This window comes from Rhineura floridana, chromosome 6 (assembly GCF_030035675.1).
Source record: "Rhineura floridana isolate rRhiFlo1 chromosome 6, rRhiFlo1.hap2, whole genome shotgun sequence".
Classification (NCBI taxonomy): domain Eukaryota; kingdom Metazoa; phylum Chordata; class Lepidosauria; order Squamata; family Rhineuridae; genus Rhineura; species Rhineura floridana.
In genome coordinates this window covers 76,227,991-76,255,108 of record NC_084485.1, presented here as the reverse complement: position 1 = coordinate 76,255,108, position 27,118 = coordinate 76,227,991, and the positions used below count along the sequence as shown (strand labels likewise).

Below are 27,118 nucleotides of genomic sequence, written 5' to 3'. Positions count from 1 at the left end.
GTGCCCATATTATCTCAGTGAAAGGAGCTGTGATTAATTTTGCATTGCAAATGGTAAAGGGGGCTCAGCAGGTTAGCAGATGGTGCAGTATGAAAATCAAAAACTTGTGGACAGCATGTCACAGTATTTTTTATTATTACTACATTTCTACAACGCTCCCTAGCAAAATTGTCAATGCAGTTAACACTAGAATGCCAAAGTGAAACAAAACAAGCAATACATACCATATTCAGCATAAAAAATGACAAGTGTTAAAGGACACAAACTCTAGCCAAAACAAAACTCGATTGAATAAGTGCTTTGAAATAAAAAATTGAAATAAAACAGCTTTCAGATCCCACCTGAAAGGCAGAGTATGCCAAGTGAACTTTCTAAAGGAAGGAGTTCCATAACTGGACCATAATCACCACCAAGAATATTCTACATCTTATGTCCATGTACTATCAATTGTTCATAGATGCCAGGAGCAGGGTGGTAGGTGCATGTTGATAGTATATAATATATAAAAGGATATTATTTGGCAAGCTTTACACCCGGGTGGAGAAAGTATTTTCTGTTGAGGATCTCAGGGCCAGAGCCAAAGATGCGTGGGACCACTCCTTTTCTCTTTCTGCCATTCCTTTCTTTCTGTCACTGCCTTTCTCCCATATTCCCCCTTCTTACCACCCACATGAAATTAGGCCTAGGGTCACAGATTGTCCACTGGGCCTAAATATGCTTGGATTCATGGCACTGAAGATCAGCATAAATTCTAGAATTCCGGGGAAAATATTCTATGTCTGTGACTCACTGTTGCACATACATTGTTCTTAGGTGGATTTTTCTTCTAGAAAAACAGGATGGCTTAATACTTTGTAACACTGAATTTCAAAATCCTGTTCAGTTGTTCATGCATATTCTCTAGATTGTGAACACATTAGCACAGATGGGTGCTTTGTTTTGCTACAGTACATTGATTACCAGCCATCACAATCTGGAGAGATAAAACAGTTAAATGAGCGCCAATATTTTCAGTTGCTTGAGCTAATGTGCTAGTTATTTATGAAACAACATACATGCAAGAACAAAAATGGCAGAATTGTGCTCTTTAGCAATTTCTGAATGCATTTTTCCTTAACTGGGCTAAAAATGAAAACTGTGAATGGTACAGGGCCAATATCATATTATGTCTTGGCATTTGTGTGTCCTATCATGCACGGTATATGTTCACACCCTCTCAAATGTTACTTTCTAGAGTAGGGCAGTCTTTGATTTTTCCACACTTCCTTTTTGCAGAGCTCAGTTATGCAAGTCTTATTTCATTTTAGTTAATGTTGTTTATCTATAGCTATACTTTAAATGTGGAATAGCCTCCAGATGTTTAGGCCACAGATTTTATAGAGGTTTTCAAAATTGGTTTATAGAATATACAGACATAGGACTCAACTACATGGTGGTTTACTGTGTGTTTGGTGCTACTCACAACTTCTTTTAATTCGCATGATTCACATGATGTTACTGGCAAACAGAAGCTATCATGCAGTTTTCCCCCTGTAAATCCATACCAGCCCAATCCTCTGATAATACAAAAAGAGAAGAAAAAAAGTTTTCACTGCTTGTAGACACTTTGCTTGATGCTTTTAGGTGGGTGTGTCAGTCACTCCCCTCTCCACGCCCACTATTTGCTCCTCCCTTCTTTCATTTCGTTCCAGCTGTTTTCCGTTTTGCTGGCCTTTTTTATGCTGTTGCAGTCTTATTTTTCTTTCCCCCCCCTAACTTGTGCGCAAAAGCATAACAGTGCTCAAACAAAGATTTGTATTTCAGCCATATTGTATCAGTGAAAATACAAATAATTGCACTGCAGCTGGTAGAACAAACTGAGCATGCTTGCTTGCCAAATAACCAGAGGAGTGGAAATGTTAAATTAGAGGGCATGGTCATCAGGAAAGTGTGTGATTGATCCTTCCCCTCAGTATGAATAGAAAACACTGTGTTTGCAGCTAGCATTGAGCCTTTACTGGGGACGGTGCAAATAGAAAATGGAGGTAAAAATAGCATCTTTAGTACAAAGCAATGCTCCTGTGTGGACAAGCCCATACTGAGTGTTGAGATCATCTATAGCAATGGGGAACAGCAAACCAAATGAGTAATCAGCCCCCTTTTATAGCTCCATAAATGAGTTATCTGGCTGCATGAAGCTAATTTTAACAGCTTTGTATAAAACTAACAGGAAACAATTTTCTCAACAAATTGAAGAGGTGTCGAGAACAGGTCAAAACCCATTAGTAGAATCTCAGTGTTACAGATTGTCCTGAAATAAAACTTGGGCCTTGCCAATCAATGATCGCCATTGTTATCACCAAGGCTTTCTGTTTCCATATGCTTCTTATGAGGCAGGGGTGAGGCACCTTTTTCTATAAAGCGCCATCACCCACAGTAAAAGTAGACTAGGGACTGCTCCTATGGTAGGCAGAGCCAGAACGAAAAATCAGTGGAGCCAGCCCATTTCTCCCAACACCTTTTCTCTTTTTCTGCCACTTATACTTTCTTCTCCCTCCTCTCTTAGGGGTGAAGGCAGTGGCACAGAATTGCTTGCTCTGGGAGATGTAGGGGGAATGATACACTTCTCTCTCTGACCATTACCACTGCTTCTTGCTCATGCTAGTATTCAGGTCATTGGTTGGACGGCTTTATGAATACAAATCCTTCCTTCTCATATACAAACTTTTCCAAGTGGAACATCCAGTGAGGATGCCACCATCTTCTCTCTCCCTTCCCTAGAACCACCACACAGTCAGAATTCAAAAATACCACAATAAGCATGCACTGTGCGAACCAACTAGGCCACTGTAACTTCACTCTCATGCTTTCTGCATAAACTCTAAATTGGGGTGGCTAACCTGTGGCCCTCCAGATGTCCATCTTCTCTGACCATGGACTATGATGAACTGCACTCATACAAGTTAGTGTCCAACAACTTTTGGAAGGCTACCTCTGCCCTAGCTGCTTCTGTCAGTCTAAGCTTTGTTGAGAGAAAAACAGCTTGTGGGTGGCTGTTTCAGTGGGAAATCACTGCACTGTTTATATATGATTAGTATATAAAACCATGTCCTAAACATGAGTCTACCACTATCATAGAGTAGAGAAATTAGATATTGGGGAGGGGAGGGGAAGCAGACCACTGTGAGCGTAGATTTCTCCTGGCTTCAACAAAGCATGAGAGCACAAAGAGGTTTGAGACAGAACTCCACACATGCTGGATTCAACCTTATTTTGATTTCCCCCCCTATAAATATCAGTCAGAGTTTGCATAAAGGATTTTGGGGGGCTGTCAATTATTGTTATTTATATAGTGTCATCAACCAGTGGACTGGAAAGAAGGGTGGCAAGAAATCCAGAAGAAATTACTGCAGAGGCTACACCAGAACTACCTAGATGTAGTTTTAGCTACACAGTGATCTGTGTTGCAACTGTGTCATACAATGTGTTCAGGGTTTGGTGATACAATTGGTGGAATTAGAACAACAGGTAAAGTCCAATAACTTTTGACAGAAGCTCTGTTCACTCAATGTTGCAACTGCAAGCCTAATTCACACTTTACATTTTGAACTTATAATATTTATAAATAATTAACCAAAGTCCATCAATTATGAATGGAGCACTCACACATTTAACTGATGTTTCCTACAACAATGAAAACAGCATCAGGAAAGGTTTGCCTCCTTTCACTCAGATCTGTGTATATTGCAAGAAAAGCTAGCCAAATGCACATATCCACTATCCCTTGTGTATGGACATTGCCACTTGAATTGAAATACTTATTTGTGCAAGAATTCAAAAGGTTAAATGTGCCTCTATTCTCCCTACATGCACAACTGAATCAAACTTATTTTAACATGTTGTTTGATGCACTATTGTGGCTGAAGTTAAAGATACATTGGCTATGGGGTGGCTACATTTTTTTTAATGGGACTCTTCCTGCTATCCATTTTACCTCTCATCTAAGTAGTTTATGCCAATTCTCAAGTGAGACAGGGAAAATGTTCAACCCTTAGTTGAAACAATGAAGCAGCACTGATGCCATTCTGCATAACAAATTTGGGGAATGACTGCTGTGCGGTATATTACACTTCCAGTGTATTCTTATAAAATTAGACATGTAATTCTAATTTTATATAATACTGTTGAGAGAAAGCTTTTTAAAAAAAAGTTGAACAGGACAAATTCCCTGTTCCTATTAGATTATAATCCTCTAGAAACTCAAGGATATGAACAAACTCTAATATTTACAACAGCTATAGAGATGCAGCAAAATTGTTCCCTTAATTTAGCTGTATCTACCTCCCTGGCAAAACTCTGTTTGCAAAAAGCATATTGGCTTTTGTTATATCTTGTAAAGACCATTTTTGTACAGCTGCACCCATGTAGATAAAAAGCTCATTGTCGCATAGTGGAATTTCTCTTTCTGTAGTTTCTCTTTAGGGATATATTAATATCTGTTCTATCAGGACAGGAAAAATGTCATCTTAGCATCATACTCATGCCAAATGTGTAATTATTTGCAGATGTCTTCTCTTCATTATCATAGATATGGTGTGCTTCTTACTTAAGTTAGGCTGCAATCCAATACTTGTCTACACAATGGGACTTACTCCCAGGTAAGGGTGTATTGGACTGCAGCCTTAGTTTTAGATGCAACCCAAGTCACAACTAGTTTTTGATCTAGAGACCTGGCCTTGATTCCAACGAAAAATTGCAAGAAAAAAGTGCCTATACTGAAATTCTTGTACGATTTAATTCACACATGATTCCTGTAACTAAACAGATGTGAGAAACAGATATGTGAATGGTTCGTCTCTTCTTTCTGGATTGACCAACAAGCCAATGCAACCAGCAACATCTAAAAAGTTAAGTTATTTTTGTGCTATTGTTGAACTACAGCACAACTGATACCATCGACTCCTTAGACCCAATCCTCAAGATGACCCCTTTCTTTGTAGAGAAGATCACAGTATTTCCTTTTCTACTCTCCTAAAACCTTTCCTTACTGTGCTATAGTGCTAAAGGGCTGGGACTCAGGACTGGCTGCCAGCTCCAAACCAGAGTACTTTATTGCTATATAAGCAAAGGAAGAGTTTTCTGTAGAGTAGAAAAGGTAAACTGTGCCATTTCCCCTTTCTTTCCTCCTGAAACGTCTTCATATAGTGCAGGGACATGAATTTTTAGCCCTATAAAACACTGGAAGCCACTGACAATAGCTCCTTGTTGGGCTACTTTTAGGGGTATGAATTTTCTTTTAGTTTACTAATTTATATCCCCCCCAGGGTATTCAGAAATGACTCATTTGTTTCTGAGCGATACTGTTTCACTGGCAAATGGATAGACATTGAACTGCACAAGTACAGTATTGGGGTGAATGATGACAACTCACAATTATTATTATTTTGTTTTACCTTTTTGGCCACTTAATTTGCACATCAGCTCACTGTATTCTTTGTACACATTTGGTCAGGTCTTCTGAATTATGTGTAAGCAATAAGTTTGTTCAATTAAACTAAGGATTATTCATATACCATGTTCAAGCAATGGCCATTTGACCAAGAACCATCACCCATCCAGCAACATCTTAAATCCAGTTTTTCAGACTGTCAAGCAGAACTGTTTCCCATTCTTGTTATCAGGCACCCTGGTATTTTCATACCTGAAAATATACACTGTTGCATGCAGTTACTGCATTCAGCAATAACTATGTGAAGGTGTATTTGCACCACCCAGATCATTTTTGGCAGCAGCCAAATTACTGGCAGGGGTTCCCTTTAGAACCCGTTTTAAAACAGCTGCACTGGTTGCCTATTTGTTTCTGGGCCTAATTCAAGGTGCTCATTAGTGTTTAAAGCTCTAAATGACTTACCTCCCAAATATTTGAAAGACCTCCTCCTTCCCTACAGACCTTCTCAGGTGTTATCAGCAGAGGAGCCTTTTTGGTAGTTCTGCCACCCAATGAAGCTCGGGGGATAGTAGCCAGGAGAGGGCATTCTTTGTGGCAGCCCCTAAGCTGTGGAATTCCCTCCACACCGAGGTGCATTTGGCAACTTCACTGTACAACTTTCAGTGAATGCTGAAGATGCACCTCTTTACCCTAGCCTTCAACACCTGAGATGTATATTTTTAGGACCCAACTATTTTCTGTGATGTTGTTTGTTTTGTTTGTTATGTGTTTTAACATTGTTGCAACCTGCCCTGGGATCTCTAGGTGAAGGGTGGGTGGTAATAAATAATAATAATAATAATACAATTTCACTGAGAATGAAAAATAGTTTGTTCTTCCTGCTGTTTCTTCCTTCTAGAACATAATTCTTCAGTAATTTGTGGCTGTGAAGTTTGTACTAGCAATTAGTAGATCCATAGGCAGGGAGGACTACAGTCAGCTGTCAGAAAACTTGCCCTGAGCAAAAGCTGCAGTCTATTGCTGGACCCATTCCTAGGGCACAGAACTACTGACTTGAAAGTACTCCAGCCAGCTAGTAGGCTGGATTCCCTCCCCTTGTCAGCTGATGGACCTACTCATGAGTACTACCTCAAAATGACAGACAATTCAGCCTTTTAAGCCCATGGACCTACTCTTAAAGAAGTAAGCCATGTTCCCTGAGGTCTGTCAGATACCACACAGAACAAGGAAGCAAAGCAAGTCCTTCATTAAATAACTTAAAATATTCTGAAATAAGACCCAAAAGTGAAGCACTAATGTTCTATTTCCCCCTTGGGCTGTGGTGTGAACTGCACCAGCTTTCCCTGGGATAGAAGTGGCTGCTGTTTCCAGCTGCCAAGAAATCAAGGGGGAAACACCACAGATTGGGAACTGATTTGAACTTACATTTGTGAAAGTAGGTTTCACAGCTTGAATAGTAACTAGAACACAAATGAGTAATTGCATACACCCCAGCATTGTTAAAGAGAGAGAAGTGGATAAGTCCATTACATGCTTTTTTAAATAAGAATTTGATTGTCATAGGTTTAATTTATTGTCTGAGCAACAGCATATAAAAATATAAGATATATCCATCCAGGTAACTAGACTAGGGCTACTAGGAAAGCAAGTTCAACAGCGCACTTGAAGAAATGAGGAGAATCCATCCAAACAATGCGCTTTATAATATTTTTGAAGACTAGCCTTCCTTATATCCAGAAATTTTAATTTCCTGCATGTATAGTGTTGAAAGACAATACATGGAGAGGAAATAATTCTAGCCATAGACATAACTGAAGAATATAAGTACTTACTAGTGTTGCCAGGTCTTCGGTTTTCACTGGGAGACTGGATTTTTGGGGTGCTCTCTGGGTGAGTCACCCCAATCTCCGGACTCTGAGCTTTCATATTTTTAAAAATTAAGTTTCTAGGTGGTCTGACTGAAGATATATACACCAAAAAGCCAGCTCCCCCCCAACTTCTGTTAAATGAGCTCTTCTTAGCTGGCTGCTCTAACCCCACCCTTTCAGGTTTGTAGCCAATAAGTGAAGTTGGGATTTGATTGACAAGGGATTTGTTGACCTCCAGGCAATAGCTTGAACCCATTGCAAGTTCAGAGAACTGTTGTCTTTTCCTGCTAGTCTGAAAATCTCATAGATTAAGTATATAGCTTTCAGCAGTAGCAAAAATCCCTTTCTCTGTGTGTGCACAAGATGTAGAACAAAAAAAATCACAGCAGGATCTTGGTAGGCAATTGTTTACTGTAACAATTTCAGTTATGATTATATTAAAAGTGTACATGCAGGGTTTTTTAAATTACTTGCAAAAATAGCATATTATACATTTTATCTTTCAAATAGTTTTTGAACAGAAATTTAAAAGAAGTGTCTATGCAGCTTATGATTACAATGTGTTTTCTAATTATGAGGAGTCAAACAAGTTCAAATTTTCCTGGGATGTTGAAGAGGGCAATTTATTTGTCTAATTCATAGGCTGTTTTGAAAACCTTCCCAATATGAAGCTTTAATCCTATACTTGCTTTACTGGGAGTAAAGCTGCAATGCTTTAGTATTTGGAATTGCAGCTTTCAGGGACATCCATCTTCACTCCTGAGTGCTCCCATCTTCTACAACACTAGGCTCCCTTTTTCCTACAATGGCCTTCTGGTGACTGGCCTGGCCTGAGGGCACTTAAACCCTTCTTGCCAGAAGCAAGTAGACTAGATTAAATGTTCCTTACCCAGGCTCCCTAAGCAGGTGAGAAGGAATGATCCCACCACTTCAGGTTAACCTGGGAACACCTTTATTTAGCTATGATTTCCATCTTAATTTCCATTCAGAGAATTGAGTGGTATGCTCCAAGCAACTGTGGTTGATGCTTAATGTATCATGCTTAATGACATCACTAGGGCCCACCCTATGACATCACTAGGACCTGCCCCTGAAATCTCAGGGTTTGGGATGCTTATGACCTGGCAAACCTAGTACATACAAGTATATCCATGTAACTAAGAGGAAAGGTTTTTTTATTGCTATTTGGCAATGTGCATGTGCAGCTCACATGGCAAGATATGAACCAGCAAGGAAGCACATAGATTTGTTTTCAACTACGGTTTAATGTGGCATGTGAATCAGACCACTGAATAAGCTCTTGCAAGTCAGTAAACAGTGTTTAAGGCAAGTCCCCTTAGGAAATGCCACACATGTGACCTAATCACTAGTCAAATCTGCATTACAAGAAACTAACAAAATGAAGTAGCATGTTTCACACTATGGCACATTCACACATAACACTAAGTAACGGTTTGTGTTAGACAAGGTTTGAGGAATAAACCAAGTTATCCTACAGACAAACAAGCCATAGCTTGTTAAGGCACAGCTTGGTTTCTCTCCCTGCTCCCCACCACTTACTCTGCACCTCCCACCCAGTATCCTGAAAGCCTTCACAGCCCCCTAGTGGTGGCACAGCCTCACTGTTTCATCATCCCTCTTACTATTGATCAGCTGTCTGAATGGTGTGCAAAAATATCCTTGGAGCTCTTTGGCTGCTCTCATCAACAGCCACTATACTAGATCTTCATTAAAAAAAAACATGTACCACATTGGAATGAACATGGCCCTAGACCGGGGGTGGGAAACCTTTTTGGCTCCATGGGCCAGATCCGCCTTGCAGGCCAAATCTAAAAGAGGGGCATGGCCACCACCCGCCAATGACATGACATCATTTGATTGATGGGTAAGCAACTCTGCCCACCTGTCAAAATCCCTTGCTGGGGAAGATTCCAAGTGCCAGCAGCAAGGGTTGGCGTCCTACTCTCCCTTCTGCCACTAGCTATGGCAGCAGGGGGAGGGTGAAGGAGAAAGAAAGCTTCTTTCTCTTCTCTGTCCCCCCCAACCCCTGCCATCTTGCCACCAGAAGGGAGAGAAGGAAAGGCTTTTCCAAGTCTTCCACCTTCTCCCATTGTGTTCCCAACATCAGGAAAGGGGAGGGGGAACTTTGAAAGGCTTTGCAAGTCTTCTCCCCTTCCTGCTTTAAGTTCCTGACATTGTGGGCGAAGGACGAGGGGAGAAGACTCACAAAAGCTTTTTCAAGTCTCCTTCCCCATCATCTCCAATTGCCACTTTCCTTTCGTAAGTGAAAGCTGGATAGAGTTGACAGTAGTCCCTTTACATTTCCCTCAGCTCACAGCACAGCAGCTGCAGGATTAAGCTAGAAAGTGCCCTATTGTGGAGCAAATGGGTGAGGAACAGCACCTACTGCCAGGCAGAGTTAGAAGATAGGCTCTTTTTCAGAAATGCATCAGCAGGAGCCACTAAGCCTTGTGAGTGGCTGTCTTTACTCATGGCTCTGTAGCTTTTGGGCAAGGTGAGTGCACAAACTATAGTTAACGATGGATGCTGGGTTCACACACAATGCTAAGTCATGGTTAACATTAACCAAGGTTTATAAACCAACAACAAACTATGGCTTACAAGTGTGGTTTGCTGCTAATGATTAAATAAAAAAAATGCATTAACACATACTTTAGACAATCAAATCTTTTTCAAAAAGCATGCAATTAGAAATAAAATGGACCCCAATTACATTAAATGGCCTGTGCTATTGCTCCAAGTTAACCCCCTTGCTGCTTGCTCTTTTATCTCTGAACAAGATTTTTACTGAAACTGGGATAATCCTTCATAAAATAAAATTAACCAACAATAACATATACTTCCAGACTTCTATACCTTTGAACATTATCTTTGGCATTGTAACTTGCTACAAAGATTTAGTAAGTTAGTTTTTCCTGTTTCCCCATCAGGCTTAATAGGATTCAGCAACAACTTGGAATTTTAAACTGTCCTAGCTCCCCCAAGTGGCAATACAAATTGTTCAAAAACTCTTGGAGTATGAGACAAGCACTAATATATGTTTTAATGGACCAATCCAAGAAGTGTTATTAAACATTTCCCAACATGAATGCAACACTGAGATTATGTATCAATTATTCCTTTCAGTAATGTGGTGGGCAGGGGCTGGGGGGGGGAGATTGAGTTTCATGTGAAATCAATTCATTGTACTCAGATTGATTTGACCTAGAACTATACGTTTCTGCATTAACTTTGATAATCTATGGCTACAATCTTATGCATACTTTTGTGGGAGCAAGGTGAATTTTGCTCAGTGAGAATTACCTCCCAGAAAATATGTATAAAATAAAGCTGTTTAATAATTTCCCCCTTCCAATTCATACTGAAACTTCATTTTAAACCAACATCAGAATGATTCCATTCAAGCAGAAATCAAATCATTATCTTCATATGCATGTTTCAACAAGCCTTTTAAGTAGAAACCTTATTCCAGTCTGTGTCTGTGTCGGAATTGCTTTTAAGATGTTTTTAAAGCTTTTTTAAAAAGATGTCTTTAAAGATGTTTTGTTTTAATATGTTTTTAAATATGTTTTGTTGTAATGTATTTTAAAGTCTGCTTTTATGATGTTTTAGAGAGTTTTAGTGCTTTTGTTTGCCACCCTGGGCTCCTATTGGGAGGAAGGGTGGGATATAGATTTAATAAATAAATAAAAATGTTTGCTCAGTAGCAAGTCCCACTGTATTCAGTAGTGCTTACATTGAGGTAAATGTGCATAAGATAGCAACCATGGATTCCATGTGGCCAAGGAAACAAAAAAAAGGGGGGGATCAAGAAACAGCTTCTCAAAATCCAGAATTTCTGTCCCAGCTATGAAGAGCTTTGTGAAGCTGAAATAGTTGTATATATTCATTTGTTGGCTGAGCTAATAAATGTAATTACCATGCAGCTGAACTGTTCCCCTGATTCCTAGGACCAACAATGCATCAAAGTAGAAACATGGATTTGTTTGTATGCATGCAAGGACACCAGGCAAGAACATTTATTTGCTGAACAAATCCTCAGTACTAGTTACTAGATAGAGCACTGTATTCCCATGAGGTGGGAAACAAATGTTCCTACTTGATGAATAGGCAAAGTCATAAATATTAATAGTTGGAAAACTAAGCAAAATACAGAGCTGAGTTTAGACTGACAGCAAGAAAAAGGAACATGAGTTCACTCAGGAGGGCTAACAGTGTGTGTTTATGCAGAAGCAAGTCCCACTAAGAACAACTGAAATAATAATACAAAGTCCCACATACACTTTATAAGCACACATAGAGAGGCTATTCCACATGACTCCAAAGAGGCTACCCTGAAAGACTGGGAGATCCTTCAGAGCAGTACAGTTGGTGAACTAGCCTTCACACATGTGCAAAAGTTCTTGTGTGGAGTTTGGCTTGCCTATGATTCTTCCACATGTTCAAAAGCAGTATGTGTATACACAGGTCTTTTTGCATGCTTGGCTATATGGTATATGGGTGTACCTATCATTTCAATGCAGTTTGACAAATTATGAATAAAAGGTTATTTATTTAGGGAGCAATCATAACTACCCCCACCAAGTGGGGTTTTACAGAATAGTGGAGCCACCCCCACATCCACAGTCCTGCTGTGCATATGGATGGGGTGGAAGGTGGGAAGCAGGCATATCACTGCACCAGCCTGGAGTTGGTGTAGCAATCAATCCCAGATTTGATCCAATGCCACCATGTGACAGCAGCAGGGCAGGCTCAGGAGGAGTTTGTGGAAACCCATTTGGAGGCTTTCTGCTGGTAGGGATCCCACCAATTACACTTTCACTCACATGCACTTTTGGCAGGCAGTAGGTGGAGTTCCATGCCAGCTGGCATTTCTCTGGAGCTGGCAGCCAATGGGAAGCTGATTCCAGCCAAAAGGACTAGTGGGGAGACACTTCAGCCCAATACACACACACACACATGTTTGGATTGCTCTGCCAGTCAGCAATGTATCACATAACATTTCCTAATTTTAAAAATATTTCTGTATAATTGAATATATGTAGCTCAAAGGAACCTTGCAGGCAATAAGAACTACCAGGTTCTAAGCCAACATGTGTTAGTGTTTGCATCAAGAAATTAGTGTGCACTTTTGTTTAAGAATATCAAATATGAAACCCTACTTAAATCTGTCTTTTTCCTTAATGATATAGTAATCTTTGTTGTTGTATCCTGGGAATAATATAAAGGATTATAACCTGGTACTTTAAAACTGTAATCATTATATTATTGTAGATGAAGCCCCATTTCTCCCAGACAGGAATGAGTGGCTGCCTTTTACACAGGAATCAGACAGATGAGAGCAGTGCTTGCAGGCTGGCTGCAACACCCCATCACCACCAGACTGCCTTGGTCCTTTCTGCCTCCCTATCAGGTTCATTGGAGCTACTGATAGTTGTAGTAACCACCAAAATGAGCCCAGGCTAACACTGGAAAAAGAAGCCCTCACATTCCATTCTCCTTTACCTAGAGTAGCTTCCAGATCTCTCACTCTTTCATGCATGTGCATGCGTACACACCCCTACTTATAGCTCAAGCTCATACATTTTTACTACCAAACAAGTATCACTGATTTCAAATAAGCCTATTTCTACTAAGTCTCATTTAAGTCAATGGCACTTATTTTTTAGTAAATATATGCATAGGATCAGGCTGATAGTTGCTGTGGAAAAGGGAACCACAATTCCTGCTCTCATTGCTCAGGGAATTCTTTGTCTACCCACAATTCCATTTAATTGCCTCACCAGTAAGGATTTCCTTTATTTTGGTAGGCTTCAATATGTAAAAAATATGTTGACATCTGGGGGCTTTAGGCTGGGGAGACTACCCCCCCACACACACACATGCATGTTGACTGCAACTTATTAGCCAAATCTTGGGCTACAGGCTTCTAGTATTTAAAACTATTCCCAATTTATTATTTATTTATTTATTTATTATTTTATTTGTATCCCACCCTTCCTCCCAGCAGGTGCCCAGGGCAGCAAACAAAGTGCTAAAAGCACTTTAAAACATCATAAAAACAGATCTTAAAATACATTATCCTGTTGTACACCGCCCTGAGAGCTTGTCGCTAAAGGGCGGTCTAAAAGTGCAATAAATAAATAAATATTAAAACAAAACAGTGTTAAAAACATTTTAAAAAACAACTTTAAACAAGGGTTAAAAACATTATTTAAAAACATATTAAGCAATTCTAATACAGACGCAGACTGGGTAGGTCTCAACCTAAAAAGCTTGTTGAAAGTCTTCAAAAGGCGCTGAAAAGATAGCAGAGTTGGCGCCTGCCTAATATTCAAAGGGAGGGAATTCATCAGATTCCTGTTACATTGTTCCCAGCATCCACTGTTGGCAGCCTAGTAATTCATTCTGAGATCCACTGATTGATCCAGATCAATTCTTTTAGGAAACTAGCGCATGGATTAAATAATAGCTCAGTAAAACTTTATATGCACACTGAACTATGTCATTTTAAGAATAATCAGTCACTCTTAAAAGAAAGGGGCAAAGTAGACCAGTAGGATCTACTGTACATCAATACGAACAGTAAATGCAACCATCAGTCTTACTTTCCCCTCCCTTAATGACTCACTTAAGACTTATGCAACCTTGTCATTAAAAGTCACTTCGTTACACATAATAACAATGATTTCATCAACAATACCATTTGACATGACTGTTGTTCTATTAACCATATTTTTAGGGATTTATAATTGAACTCTCAGAGCTGAAGCCTTGAAAAGCTGTTGCTTAGAAAGTCAATTGTATGCTTTCCTTCACCTCCACAAGTAGAGCCATTTATAAAAACAGTTTGCTTGCTGAAACCCAAATAATTGACAGAAGCCAGATTTTATTTATTTTACTGAGGGGAAATCTGGCATACAACTGGCCACTTCAAAAGGCATCCTGTATATCAGTGGCAGAGAGCTATTATCCTTTGGATTTTCACCCTGTCTAGCTTTACATTGTTGTTAATTCAAATGTTTATGTTATCCTGTCAAGACAGAGAACAATATATTAAATCCCATTTAAAGAACAGTAAATACAAAACCTTCTACCAAATTAACCAATACCTAGAAAAGTTAGCCCAAACAGAAAGATGACAGTGCATTACTAAACATGAAACTTCCAAAGAAAGAATCTGCAAAACTACAGGGGCGGCCATTGATAATGCCTTCCTGAATGTCTTTCAGCACACCTGCCTAACACATAAATGGTACTATTAAAACGTAGTTCTGGTCAGTCTCTCAGATTATAAAGGGGGAAACAGAAATGAGCTCTCAGTAAGTAAGCCCTCCAAGTTCAATAGGACCTACTCTTACTAAGAGTGTACAGGATCGCAGCCTGTGGGCCCCTCCAGACATCCTTTTTATTGTACATTCACAAATATTTGTGTTCATGATAGTATCATGGCAGTTATACACAATCCCACTTTCAATACTGTTTGTGCTTGCAAAAGGTTTGGGACAGACATACTGTGTTTCCAATCTGTGCATGTCCCATAGCTTCCTGCTGAAATCCTATAATTTTTTATACCACAAAGGTTCCATGTGTGTTTTTAGTTCTGCTTCTGTTTTGCTATAGTGCAAGAATGCCCCTCTAGGTGACAATAATATGGTAACATTGGGAAAGCAATGCAGAACTGATGAAGCAGAATGATGTGTAGACGGTCCAGTAAAAAACCAACACTAATGCATTTTTATTGTGCCAATGACTTTTTGGAGGTGTATTCTGCAACATAACACCAATCTAGAGGATCCCTGAGGTGTGCTGGCATATCCTGATTAAAATATTACCCACAATTGACACAGAGCCATTTTATATTACTTTTAATTCTAAAATGCCACAAGAAAATTCATTTTTGAATTTTTGGAAGCTGGAATAGACTATGCTTCAGCTGTATTTTAACCTCAGTCCAAAGTCCCTAAAGTCTTGATTAAAAAAGAATTCCAAAGTATCATTATATCCAGCCTACACATAATGGAATTGTGATGATTTCAAGATAGTCTTTCTTTAGTAGGATAACTATACTGCGTTGTTATTATTTATTTAAAAAAGAAAGCATAGATCCACAGAGACTCAATAAAATATAATAGTACATCCAAAATACATCATATTCTTTATTGCATAGTCCACAGACCTCCGCAATCGAACGAATAAAACATACATACAATAAAACATAACAGCAACAATGCATAAAATCAGGACTTAGGCTTAACCAAGTTCTTCCTTATCTGCATGGCCTGAGTTAAAAATTTGCCTACACATAAGGTAACAGATTCATCGGAGCCCTGAAGAAGAACAGTTAAAAGTGTATTTTTAGACCGACCTGGAAAGGATAAAAGAATAGGAGATAAAAGATCGTTTCTGAGACAATCATAAAATTTACAGTAAAATAGGACATGCGAGACGGTCTCAATCTCGTGTACGTTACATGGGCAGTACCTGAGGTTTCTTGGGGTCTTATCAAACCTACCCTCGAGAAGTCTTGACGGGAGGGCATCAAAGCGAGCCAAAGTAAAAGCCCTCCTGTATTTTGGGACGGTAAGCCAGTATAAGTAACGCATCCCATCGGCATGAGGTAAAACACTCAGGCCCAACGCCCGAGGAGAGCAAGGGCCGGATGCCTTAACCAAAAGCTCTTGATTGTCAATATCTGTTAATCTGCGTTTTACCAGAGCCTTGGCTGCTGTAAATTCCATGTTTAATAGTTCTAGAGGGGAGAGACCAGCTAAAAGAACTTTTTCCATGACCAATTTGAGCCATGCAACGTTAAAAAGAGGGTTTAAAACTCGCCTAGCATAGGATTCAGGGGGGAGTAATAGTAAATACAATGAGGGGCAGACAAAGTTAAGCACCTTAAAAGCACTATTGGGTTCAATAGAAGAGTTAAGCAGATACGGAGGTAGGGGCACACCTATACCTAAAGACTAGTAGGAGATCCATTCACACATTTTTAAAACACAAAATGAAAGCAAGAAAATGCACTGCTCACCCACATTCATGTCACAGGTTCCATCTGAAGTTGCATATGAATTCTGTTCCAGGTAGAGTTCTGCTCTGGAACCTGATAGGCCCATTATGATTCTGGAAGCTTCTGTTTGCAGTAGGTCTCACCCCACAAAAGTGCAGACACTTCTGAAGTATCGTATCAAGTTCACATTTGGAAATCCTTTTCTACCAAAACCTTTTCAGAATATTTCCATCTACCCCTAGTAATATCTGATACTTGAGTGGCCACATTCCATACAATAATTGCAATAGCTGTGTTATCTAGAAGGACAACAGCAATACAAGATATTGTGCTTAGATGTGTCTGAAAAATTCCACATCCCAAAACAGAAGTACTACCTTAAGATAAGACTTCTGGACCCCATACAACTAAACAGTAGCAACTATACATGTATTGCATGTTAACTGACAAATAAAAATTAGCAAACCCATTAACATCACAGCATATGCCTGCCTGAACCCTATAATCTGGTTATAATCTGTATTTTTCTTTCACAAAATGTGTTGTCCTCATTTATCATTTCCTCAACAAAATAAGGAAGTTCCCACTTCTATCAAACTCATTAAATGGCACTAAAAATTTGAGACTGAGGCCAGTTCTCTCCTTTTTATGCAGCCATTTCAGATCTTATTTTGACATCTTTCAACTACACATTTGTGAAGTTTACCAATATGAGAAAGCATTTTCCTTCTATCGAACTTTTCCTTCTCATTTTGATTATATACAAAAGTGGCTCTCAAACCTTTCCCAGCAGGACCCTTTGCTACTAATGTGCACATACACACATAAAGGCACATGTATATTGCAAGTGTAAGATGTCATTTTTGCAGTGAAAAGTAATAAACAGTGTGAGACAGGAAGATATTATCATAAAGAGTAGACCCTGCTGCCAGAAAGAGCAGACTCCAGCTGTTTCACTCTAGCCGGATGGATTGAACAGAATCGCATGGAATTTGGATGCTGCCATTAATTAAAAATCTAAACTATTATTGGCTTTTTAAAAAACATCTATGTAATCATGTCCGAATTCTATTAAGTATGCATGCTTACCTATATTTCCAATTTTGTTTTTAGTAATGAGCTAGAAACTTTTACTTCCTAAAAAAACCAACACTGGTTTCCTCTTAGTTTCACTATTCCCATCCCCAATAATCCCCACACATCTTATTCATGTTATACAGTGTTTCAATTTTGATTCAATTAAAGGTTCCTTTCAGTCAGGGCTGGAAAAATATTTCAGATTTTTCAGTACACTCGATATGCTTCTACCATGGCAGACTTGCTGACAGAATACCTGAAATGGGCTGGAGTTGTGAGCAGGTCTTGTGCAGCACAGGGCAGGAACACACTTACACCATATCCTATACTCCTCGGTTACATCCATACCATACATTTAAAGCACACGGCTTCCGCCGAAGAATCCTGGGAAGTTTAGTTTGTTAAGGATGCTGGGAACTCTAGCTCTAAGAGTAAACTACTCTTTGGGGGAAGCCGTGTGCTGTACATGTGTGGTGTGGATGTGACCAAGCTTCATTCCACAACCATGGCCCCTCCAACAATGCAACTTTACACCAACTTCTCCCCTAGGCTGCTTGTCAAAAGTATATTACTTTCACTGAGCTTTTGTTCCAGGAGAGCTGTATACACTCTCTGCAGGTCCCCTGGCAAAGCTATATGGGTATTGTATTATGTGGACTCTACTCATTCCCCTTTGATGTTGTGTTCCAAAATGGTGGTTTTAAGGACACACTGGTGGTATGTCTCACATTTTAATGCCATTTTTGTGTTTTCTGCTTGTCTGTGTTTTTCTCCTCCCCTCTAACCATACATTGGATATGGTGACTGTTCTTTCAGCATAGTGCTGGCATATAGCTGGTCCCAGCATAACGTGAATATAGGACTGCTCTGTCAAATAACTGAATGCATTCATAATGTTTTCAGGAAAGAGTTACACTTTAAAACACTAGCTCTGTACCAAGATGAAATATTTTAATTCTGAGGCATCAACACAAAATATTTAGGTATGATTTTGTCCAGAAATCTCCTGCATTGTCATCAAAATAGATTCCAGACATTAAGGGCAGAGCAAAGCCATGTTTCAACTACAGCTTTTTCTTTTTTGTTAAGAACATCAGAATTATTAAATTCCGTAAAGATGGTCATACATGTTTGTTTTTGCAATAGACCGAGTCCTATGGCATCTTGAATATTAACAAATGTAAACATGGTATAAGCTTTTATGGCTCAGACAAATGAACTGGCTCTGCCGCACAAAAGGTTACATGACAATACAATTGTTAGTCTTCAAGGTGCCACAGGATGCTTTATTGTTAAAAATAAAGGTACAGTATTGTTCAAACAACACTGAAAACACTGATGATTACATTAATTTTATCTCAATTCTAAACAATTTTATGAGAAAATAAATCCGAATGATTTCAGTTAAACAAATTTGTGCAGAACTACACAAGGTCAAGACTCTCCCAGAACTGGGGACAATTCAATGCACAGGAGTACGGAAGAGAATCAAAGAAGAGCGATATGGGAGCAATGCTGGAAACAATCCTAGACTGGACTGGATGACCATTCTGAGATGTGTATAGGCCACAGGGAGCGGGGGCATTTAGTAAAATGGTGGCAGGTGCAGTAAGAGAACTACTAGGCAAGGAGCTAAGCCCCACCATCTAAAGGGACATCAGAGAGTGGTGGAGAGGATCAAAGGTGAGATACACCTCTTGCCCTCCTTCAGCCAAGGAACAGTTTCACAGTGCACAGCAATGAGAGTACAACATTTATCTACACCACAAACAATCTGGTAATCAACTGAGATTTTACTGCACTGGTTTCACTTTCATTCCAACTATGACGACAAGCTGGGGCCCTCCCTAGTAGCACTGCAACTGCACCAAGGACAATAAAATTGCCTGGATGGCTGTTACCATATTCATAGTAAGTAGAGTTGCCAGGTTCAGGGCCTGAGACTGATCCTGTATCTTTAGAAGAGAAAGTCAGCCAAGTGCAGGTGTTGAACACCTGCACTTGGCTGACTTTCTCTTCTAAAGATACAGGATCAGTCTCAGGCCCTGAACCTGGCAACCCTAATAGTAAGGCAAGCCCTTGACCTTGGGACAAAACTAACTGTTGCAAGCTTGTATACACCTTAAGTCTGTTTCTTAATCATACTCAGTTCTTTGAGCTGTGTCTCCATAGCGACTCAGAGTTCAGTCCTTAAAGTGTATATGAGTGGAACAAACAAACAAAAAATCACAACTGGGATGCTAAACAAAACAGAAATTGGTTGCTCAGTTTCACTTATGATGCTAGAATGCACGGGTGTAGTCATCCAGGGTCTTGGTGTGTGTGTGTCTTAGATCCTTTACTTTTTTGGGAGCAGGGTCCCAATGTCTCCAGCATCCTATGAGTCAATCAGCATGAAGGGGGAATGTGTTAGCCATGGAGAAGAGTCTTTCAACATGCTTTCTTGTCCTTTCCTGCTGATTGGAGCCAATCGGAGTAAAAGGAGGTGAGTCACCCACTGAGAAGACTATTTTCAGTAGCTAGCACTCTCCTCTTTCATGCTTATTGGCTCCTAGGGACTTCTGTAGTTGTGGGAGAAGGCATTAACAAGGATCCCATTCTCAACCCAGCAGCAAAAAAAGGGGTGACGGGTATGGCTGCAACTATCATGGACCCTGCACTTCTAGAACCAAAAACACCCAATGAAGTTTCCACAAAACAAGTTTAAAAACCAGTCACAAGACATTCATTATTCTGTGTCCCCTTTTACTTTGTAAGGCACTCTTGAGATACGGCACTTTGTAGCACAGAAGCTGTGGGGGAGGGATGAGTGCTTAACCACTCCCATATGAAATGATTTTAACCCATAGCTCCTTATCACTGACTTGCTTTTATTCCCCCCCCCAGCCTGTTCTGGACCCAAGCTTCCTTTGGCCAGAGCTGACTAGCAAATAACTTAAAAGAAAAAGTACTCTTTATAAAGTACAACCTACATACCTTTGAATTCTGCAAAAAAATCCTGGCAAATTAAATAACTCTTGAAATACATCTTTTTATCCTTCACTTAGTACTGTTTCGTGAAGTATACAGATTTGACCACTGCCAACAGGTAGTTTTCCACCTACCAAGGTGTTTGACTTAAAGATGGAGACAGACCTGTTCTTGTGTTTTCCAAAACTGGCAATCAGCCATTTTTATGCTTTCTGTTCCCTTGGTACAGCAAAGCACCTTAATAACCTTATCTGAATATCAGCTACCTCCTCCCTGATTCCATCTTAAGACCATGACCAGATGAAGACTTCCCAATCAGCTAAAATCCCCCCATCCTATTACTTTGTTTATCACCTAGCTTGATTAAATGTCCTTGAGAACAGAACAGTTTGCATACTAGCTTTTTGTGGCAGCGAGACTGCTCACTGGGACAGGGTATCGCCAACATGGCACCCTGCTGCTGAAAGAATTGCACTGGCTACCTATTAGCTATCAGGCTAAGTTCAAGGCTCTAGTTTTGGTGTACAAAGCCCTGTGCAGCTTGGGACCAGGATAACTGAAAGACCGTCTTATCCCTTATATACCCAGTCAATCACTGTAGTCTGCAGGTGAGGGCCTCCTGCAGATACCATCTTATCTGGAGGTCTGTTCTGCACAAGGTATGAAACAGACCTTTAGTGAAGCGGCACCTATCCTTTGGCATTCCTTTCCCTTAAATATTAGATAGGTGCCATCTATGTTATCTTCTTGGCGCCTACTAAAAGCCTTCCTCTTTCAACAAGCCTTTTAAGCAGAGACCTTATCCCAGTCTGCATCTGTGTTGGAATTGCTTTTTAATATGTTTTTAGACCCTCTTTTTTTTAAAAAAATATGTTTTTTAACCTTTTTTTAAAAAGTGTTTAAAGATGTTTTGCTTTAATATATTTTAAAGTCTGTTTTTATGATGTTTTAAAGTGTTTTTAGTGCTTTTGTTTGCCGCCCTGGACTCCTACTGAGAGGAAGAGCGGGATATAAATTTAATAAATACTGATTTGAGTTTTTTCCATTGGTGTAATAACATTATTGTTCTAATATGGGTTTTTGGTATTTTCTTATGGAACAACATGGTTACTGCTACTTTTTATCAGAAACAGGTTACTAAACAAGATTTTTTTAAAGCTCAAAATGGCTGTTTTTTAAGCTTTAGGTTTTATACCTTCTTCCTAAAAGGGATATGGACACACTCAAAGAGTGTAAAATGACAGATCACACGAAAATAGTTCAATTCACTGGCATACTAAGGATCTAGGACACTGGAATATTTTTTGTTGAAAATAATTCATCTTGCTCTTTAAGAGGCACTCTTAAAGATGCTTCAAAGGATTTATATAAAAAGTTGTATTCTCATTTAGATTAGATGATAAATTATGTAGAACTTTTTCAGATTTTCCTTTCATAGTTCTTACAGTTCCTTGTCATCAGTGTGCCTATTTATTAGTACATTCATCCAATTCACGAAAAAAATGATGCAAGAAAATAGCTATTGAAGCTTATGTTTGACACTGTGCCCTTTGTGACTAATATAATTCAGGTAGGATTATGACAGAGCCGAGACCACCCTTATTCTTCTAGTTGGGGTAAGCTTTTTAAGCATTTCTCATAGTCTGTCCAGGTTTCTTGGCCTCCTAAGTGTGAGATATAGAGCATCCTTTAATCTTCTAGGTTGGGAACAGTAGTGTAGTGGCAAAGTCAGAAGTGCAGGGTCCCTTTATAATAGTCACAGCCACGCCCCTCAAAGCCACACCCCTTAAACAACCTTCTATGAGCATGAGAGTGTATTAGCTATTGAGAAGAGTCTTCTCAGTGGCTGACTCACCTGCTTTCACTCTGATTGGCTTCAATCAGCAGGAAAGGACAAGGAAGCATGTTAGAAGACTATTCTCAGTGATCAACACCCTTCCTTTTCCTGCTTATTGGTTCATAGAATGCTGGAGACATAGAGACCCTGCTGGAACCCTGCTCTCCACAAAGTAAGGGGTCTAAGACCCTCCAAGACCCTCCAAGACCCTGGACAACTACACCCCTGGTTAGGAAGGCCTTCTTCTGCCTCTCCTAAATTGTTATTTTGCTGTTGTATATTTTTTGTTTGCTGATTGAATATTTTATTTTAATATGTTAACAGCTTTTTTTGACAGTATGAAAAAAAATCCACAGGTATGTTTTCCCATTTCATAAACAATTTAGTGGGCAGTTCTCCTGTGTAGGCCCCACTAAAACCAGTGGGAACTTCTTAATAGGTCTCATGTGAACATCCCATTTTATTTACTACTGTGTTCTCTTCCTGATAGTGATTTCAGTGGGATTTGCACATAAAAACTTTCCAGTGGTTTAAGAGATTATTCTTTTTAGGCATAAGACATTTCCAGGGGGAATCCAACTAATGTTTTCATAAAGTAATATAATGTTGGGAAAGTGCTGCTTTTTCTACCACCACAATATAGTTTCTATAGACTATGGAGCTTCTGTACCATTTTGGAGAAGAATCTTTATGAAGCTTCAAAAGGCAAAATGAGTCTAAATTTTTTAAAAATGAAGATGCCTTCAAATGGAAAATGCTCCTATTGCAGCTTCGTGCACATGCTGCTGTTTGTGAGAAATTTTATTTTCTTTTTTTCCAACCTTTTGCCAACTTTTCATTCTCACCTTCCAAATCAAAGAGAGAACAATGCTTATTTATTCTGAGTTACACCTATAACTAAAAAAGAACAAAGATACAAACTCAGAAGCTTTACACTGCCTGGAGCTCCTGAAACGACAGCAGTTCTAAAAACTCTTCAAGATATCACTTTAGCCAAAGGGTTCTTCGAAGGAAAAATGAAATGCTTTCTCACTTTCACCCAAAAGTCTTTTCTCAAATCTTCATTTACTAGGTCCACTTGTCTGGCTCCAGATCAGGCATCTCCCAAGTCTTTGATAGTATGAAAAATGGAAGTGACATGAGAGCTTAAATTCCTCCCCCTACCCTCCACCTCCTTACATAATGAAGAGGAGACACTGACGGGGTCAAGGCTACTAACATCATTACTTTCTCTCCTCAGCTCTGTGCAATTGCAATTACTGAGGCAACAAACACTACTGTCATAAAACAGTAAGCGCGCGCACACACAAACGAAACCTAGGTTGGAAAGAAAGGTGTGTCGACATCCGAAAAAGTGATTGCTCGGTGATAGTGGTGGGGGAGATCAGGGTCTTCATTTTCGCTCTTTCCAATTATTTCATTATTCCTATCACCCACTCCAACGCTCGCCCCAAACATGATATGCTTACGCATCATTTTTTATTATTATTATTAGTCGCTTGATACCCGAAAGTCCCCAGGCAACTTACACAGCGTTAAAACGAAACAAATGGCAGTGCCATTTGCCGTTATTCTTACGCTGCCTTGCCCCCTTATTGTTTTATGAAGAATGGAGGCTCTTAAAGAGATGAGAGATAGAGAGAGATTCAGAAGTCTCTAAAGACAACGCCTGCCCTGGGAAGTCGAGGCGGGGAGATTGGAAGAGGCGGTGGGACAAGCAAGGTCTGAATTCTGTGGGGAACTGAGCGGCTGTTGTTATGGAGGTGACGGAGAGCAAAGCGCGCAATGGTGGTAGTCAGCGACTGGGCTGTCCACTCCATAAGATTTCCCCTCAGGAAGGAGGACGAAAGGGGCCTCCTCTCCGAAGGGGCTGCCAGGAGGAGATAAAGGGGGCCGTGAGGGAGGCTGAAGCGCCCCCTTAAGTGGAGTAAGACAAGGCTCGACGTCCCCCTGGCGAAGAGCAGCGTCCCTTCCCTCTGAGGTGGCGAGAAAGTTCCCCTCTTTCCCTTCACAAAGCCGCGAAGTCCCTAACCCGCGAGCCAACGCCGGGTACCTGCCCTTGCCGCCACCAGCTTCTGCCGTTGCCGCCGCGTTACCCGACCGGGAATGACATGAGCTACCGGCGTTGGCCGTGAGTTCCCATAGTGAAGCCCCTCCTTCTTACGCCTACTGGCCCTGGCGCTTGCCCGTCTGTAAGAAAGGGATCCATGGCGCTTTCTCATTGGCTACTGATCCCCCCCCCCGTATGTAAGTAGCGCCTCCCACCTATCAACGATCAACTGCCTGAGGGGAGTCCGAAGTCTCGAGTTCCCAATCCTCCCTCCCTCGAAAATAGAGGCTGATAGATCGAGTAATGAAGAGCACATCCCACGCATCCCGTCCCCCCTCGATGTTGCATCCGAAATCACCTCAGGTGGGTTGGCTATGGCCCACCGACACCCCCCCGCCCCCGCCCCCGCCTCCGGGCGGTATCTCCTATTCATCACTGTGCAATCCCATGTCGCAGAAGGGGTTCTCTCACCTCAGGCAACCTAGTTTTCAGGCTGTAGAACAACTACTACCATATTCCGCCCCCCGTGTACTTTTCCTGCCTCTCCTAACAGAGATTTTAAAAATGCAGGCGAATTAAATAACCTAAGCTTAATCAATTCCATCGAAGCAAAATGTTTGGTGACTGAGAAGGCAAGTGGAGGGCAGAACTGTAACAGATTTTGGTAACGAACAAACTCCCCCGAAGATAACTGCTGACTGTTTTGATCTGTGAAATTTGATCTGGGTATAACCCTTCCAACAGAACAACTCAAACAGAACTTTGTTAACACCTTCAGAATGAAAAACGGAGAGGTCGTTTTCGACTTTTCCCATCCGGAATTACAAAAGAACTACAAGAAACATGGGAACTGCATGTTGCCTTTAACATGGCTTTAATCGGATACATTCCCAGCTTGATAGTTGCTCCCTCGCCTACAGAATTTCTCCTTGCCTAGACAGAGCAACAGGGACTAGAGAAGACCATTTGTTTATCCAGCGTCGGCAAATGTAGCCGCAAATTGAGTGCGGCCCGGACTCGGGCTATTTGCATAGTCAATTAACGCGGTTTGAAGCGTGTGCAGTGCACGGGCAGGCTTCCCGATTCACTTCAAAGGTGCCGGCCATCAAACCCATTTCTTTATGTCGGTGTTCAGGTGGTAGTTGCATCGTCTCGCTCTCGCAGAGCTGGGCGATTCTAAGGCAGCTGGGGGAAGAGAATGGATCGCAGAGCGTGTGTGTTTTTGTTTTTCCGGGAACTTCCACAACGTTACGAAACCTCGATCCGTCTCTCCTGGCCAAATTCCTGAGCAGGGAGACCACTTCCATCGGTCAGCCTCCCAGTCCCGTCCCCCCCCCCGTGCCCGGGCCTCTCTCTACGAATGTTTACGACCAGCTTCTCAAACATGAAAGGTCGCCCAGTGGCTCGTTTCTCCAGAAAACGAAGCGGCGGCGCTGGCGGCAATAAGCCGGCCCCTGGAGCGTGGTGCTGCGAGGAGGGTGCCTTGGGACGGCAGCGGGGTGTGACCAAGGGTCCCTGGGAGCTGGATTAGAATAAGTGTGAGTTAGATCCTGAGGACCATCGCGAGAAAGCTGGCTTTTGAAGATCTCGCCTCCGCTTGCTTTGACCCACGTGTGCATCCCCATTATTGAGGGAATTAAGAGGAAAACGTGCCCCACCTCCCAAACTAAGGCGTTAAGTCTGTGGGCTCCCTTTGTCACCCAGAGCCAATCCCCCCTGTCTGCCGTCCCGTCCTTGGCTCACCCGTGTGTATGCACGAGTGGTTAATTGCTTTTGCACATCTGTTATGTCACTTAGCAGAAAATAACAAGGGGTGAGGATGGAGTTAAATGCTAACTGGATGCTTCTTTTCCTTGGTTTTGTGGGCTTAATATTAGACTGGCAGCATTATCTCAACACATAATTCTTTCCTTGCTTGCCTTCTCCTGTGTGTATGTCATATATATGTGTCGAGGAAAGAAGCTAGGAAAGAATTATGAGTTCAGATGATACATCATATGATTAGAAAAATAGCCTCTCAAAAGTCAAATGGTAGAAAAGTAGGAGTATAATATATACCTGTCGTGATAGCAATCAATTGCTATATTTGATCTCTCTCTCTCTCTGTGTTTCTTTTTAAAGGCTAAACTAAACAATTCTTACAGGATTGTTTACATATTGGTCAATTAATTGATTAAATCTGTATCAATTTTCACATGAATAAAGGAATACTTCCAAAAAAAATTTGTGGTGCCATCTTGGAAGAGGGATTTATCTGTTAAGGAAGGGAGAATACTTCTTCTAAGGTGGCCAGAAAAAAGGGGAAGGAGAAGCTCTGAAGAGAAATGGCCTCATCTGAGATGTCACCTGTCACCCATAGTTTTTAAGATTTTTGTTTTTAGATAGTAATAAAGAGGCAGGTGGCATTCTCAATAATGAAAACTTTAAAAAAAGAAAAAATCTGCTCCCCAGTTATCACAAGAATCTTTTTGATTGATCAAAAGCAATTGATTAATCTAATTGGTTAGGCAGCTAAACATTGCAGGCTTCTTTTAAACAATTGCTCCTTCTACATGCTAATTTTAACCTTAAGGGAGAGAGGGCTGTTGCTTATGTAGCCAAAAGGGCACCACCCTTGCACAAGCGGGATGTATTAGCAGATTTGGGAGAAGCCCAAGGTCTAAGCAGCACAAAAAAAAATAGGACACCCCCCCCAACAGCCCAATGGAGACTGGGCATGCTCAGTGGCCATAGAATGCTCACTTATTTTTTTGTGGTTGAGGGAGGAGAAAAACTGGGGCGGTGGGGGGCAGTGAGATAGAGAATGGAATGGAGTGTCTGGCATCCCAAACAGGAAGCACTCAAAATACAATAT

At 40.7% G+C, this 27,118-nt stretch overlaps 1 protein-coding gene across 1 annotated transcript in view; it reads right to left on the bottom strand.

The window, feature by feature from the left end:
- The window catches only part of FKBP5 (FKBP prolyl isomerase 5), a 109,736-nt gene extending 85,371 nt beyond the window's left edge, over positions 1-24,365 (bottom strand). Inside the window, exon 1 of the mRNA XM_061632488.1 lies at positions 24,268-24,365. The gene's annotated coding sequence lies outside the window, so the exon portion shown is untranslated. The remainder of the gene's footprint in view (positions 1-24,267) is intronic.
- Between the last annotated feature and the right edge of the window lie 2,753 nt (positions 24,366-27,118).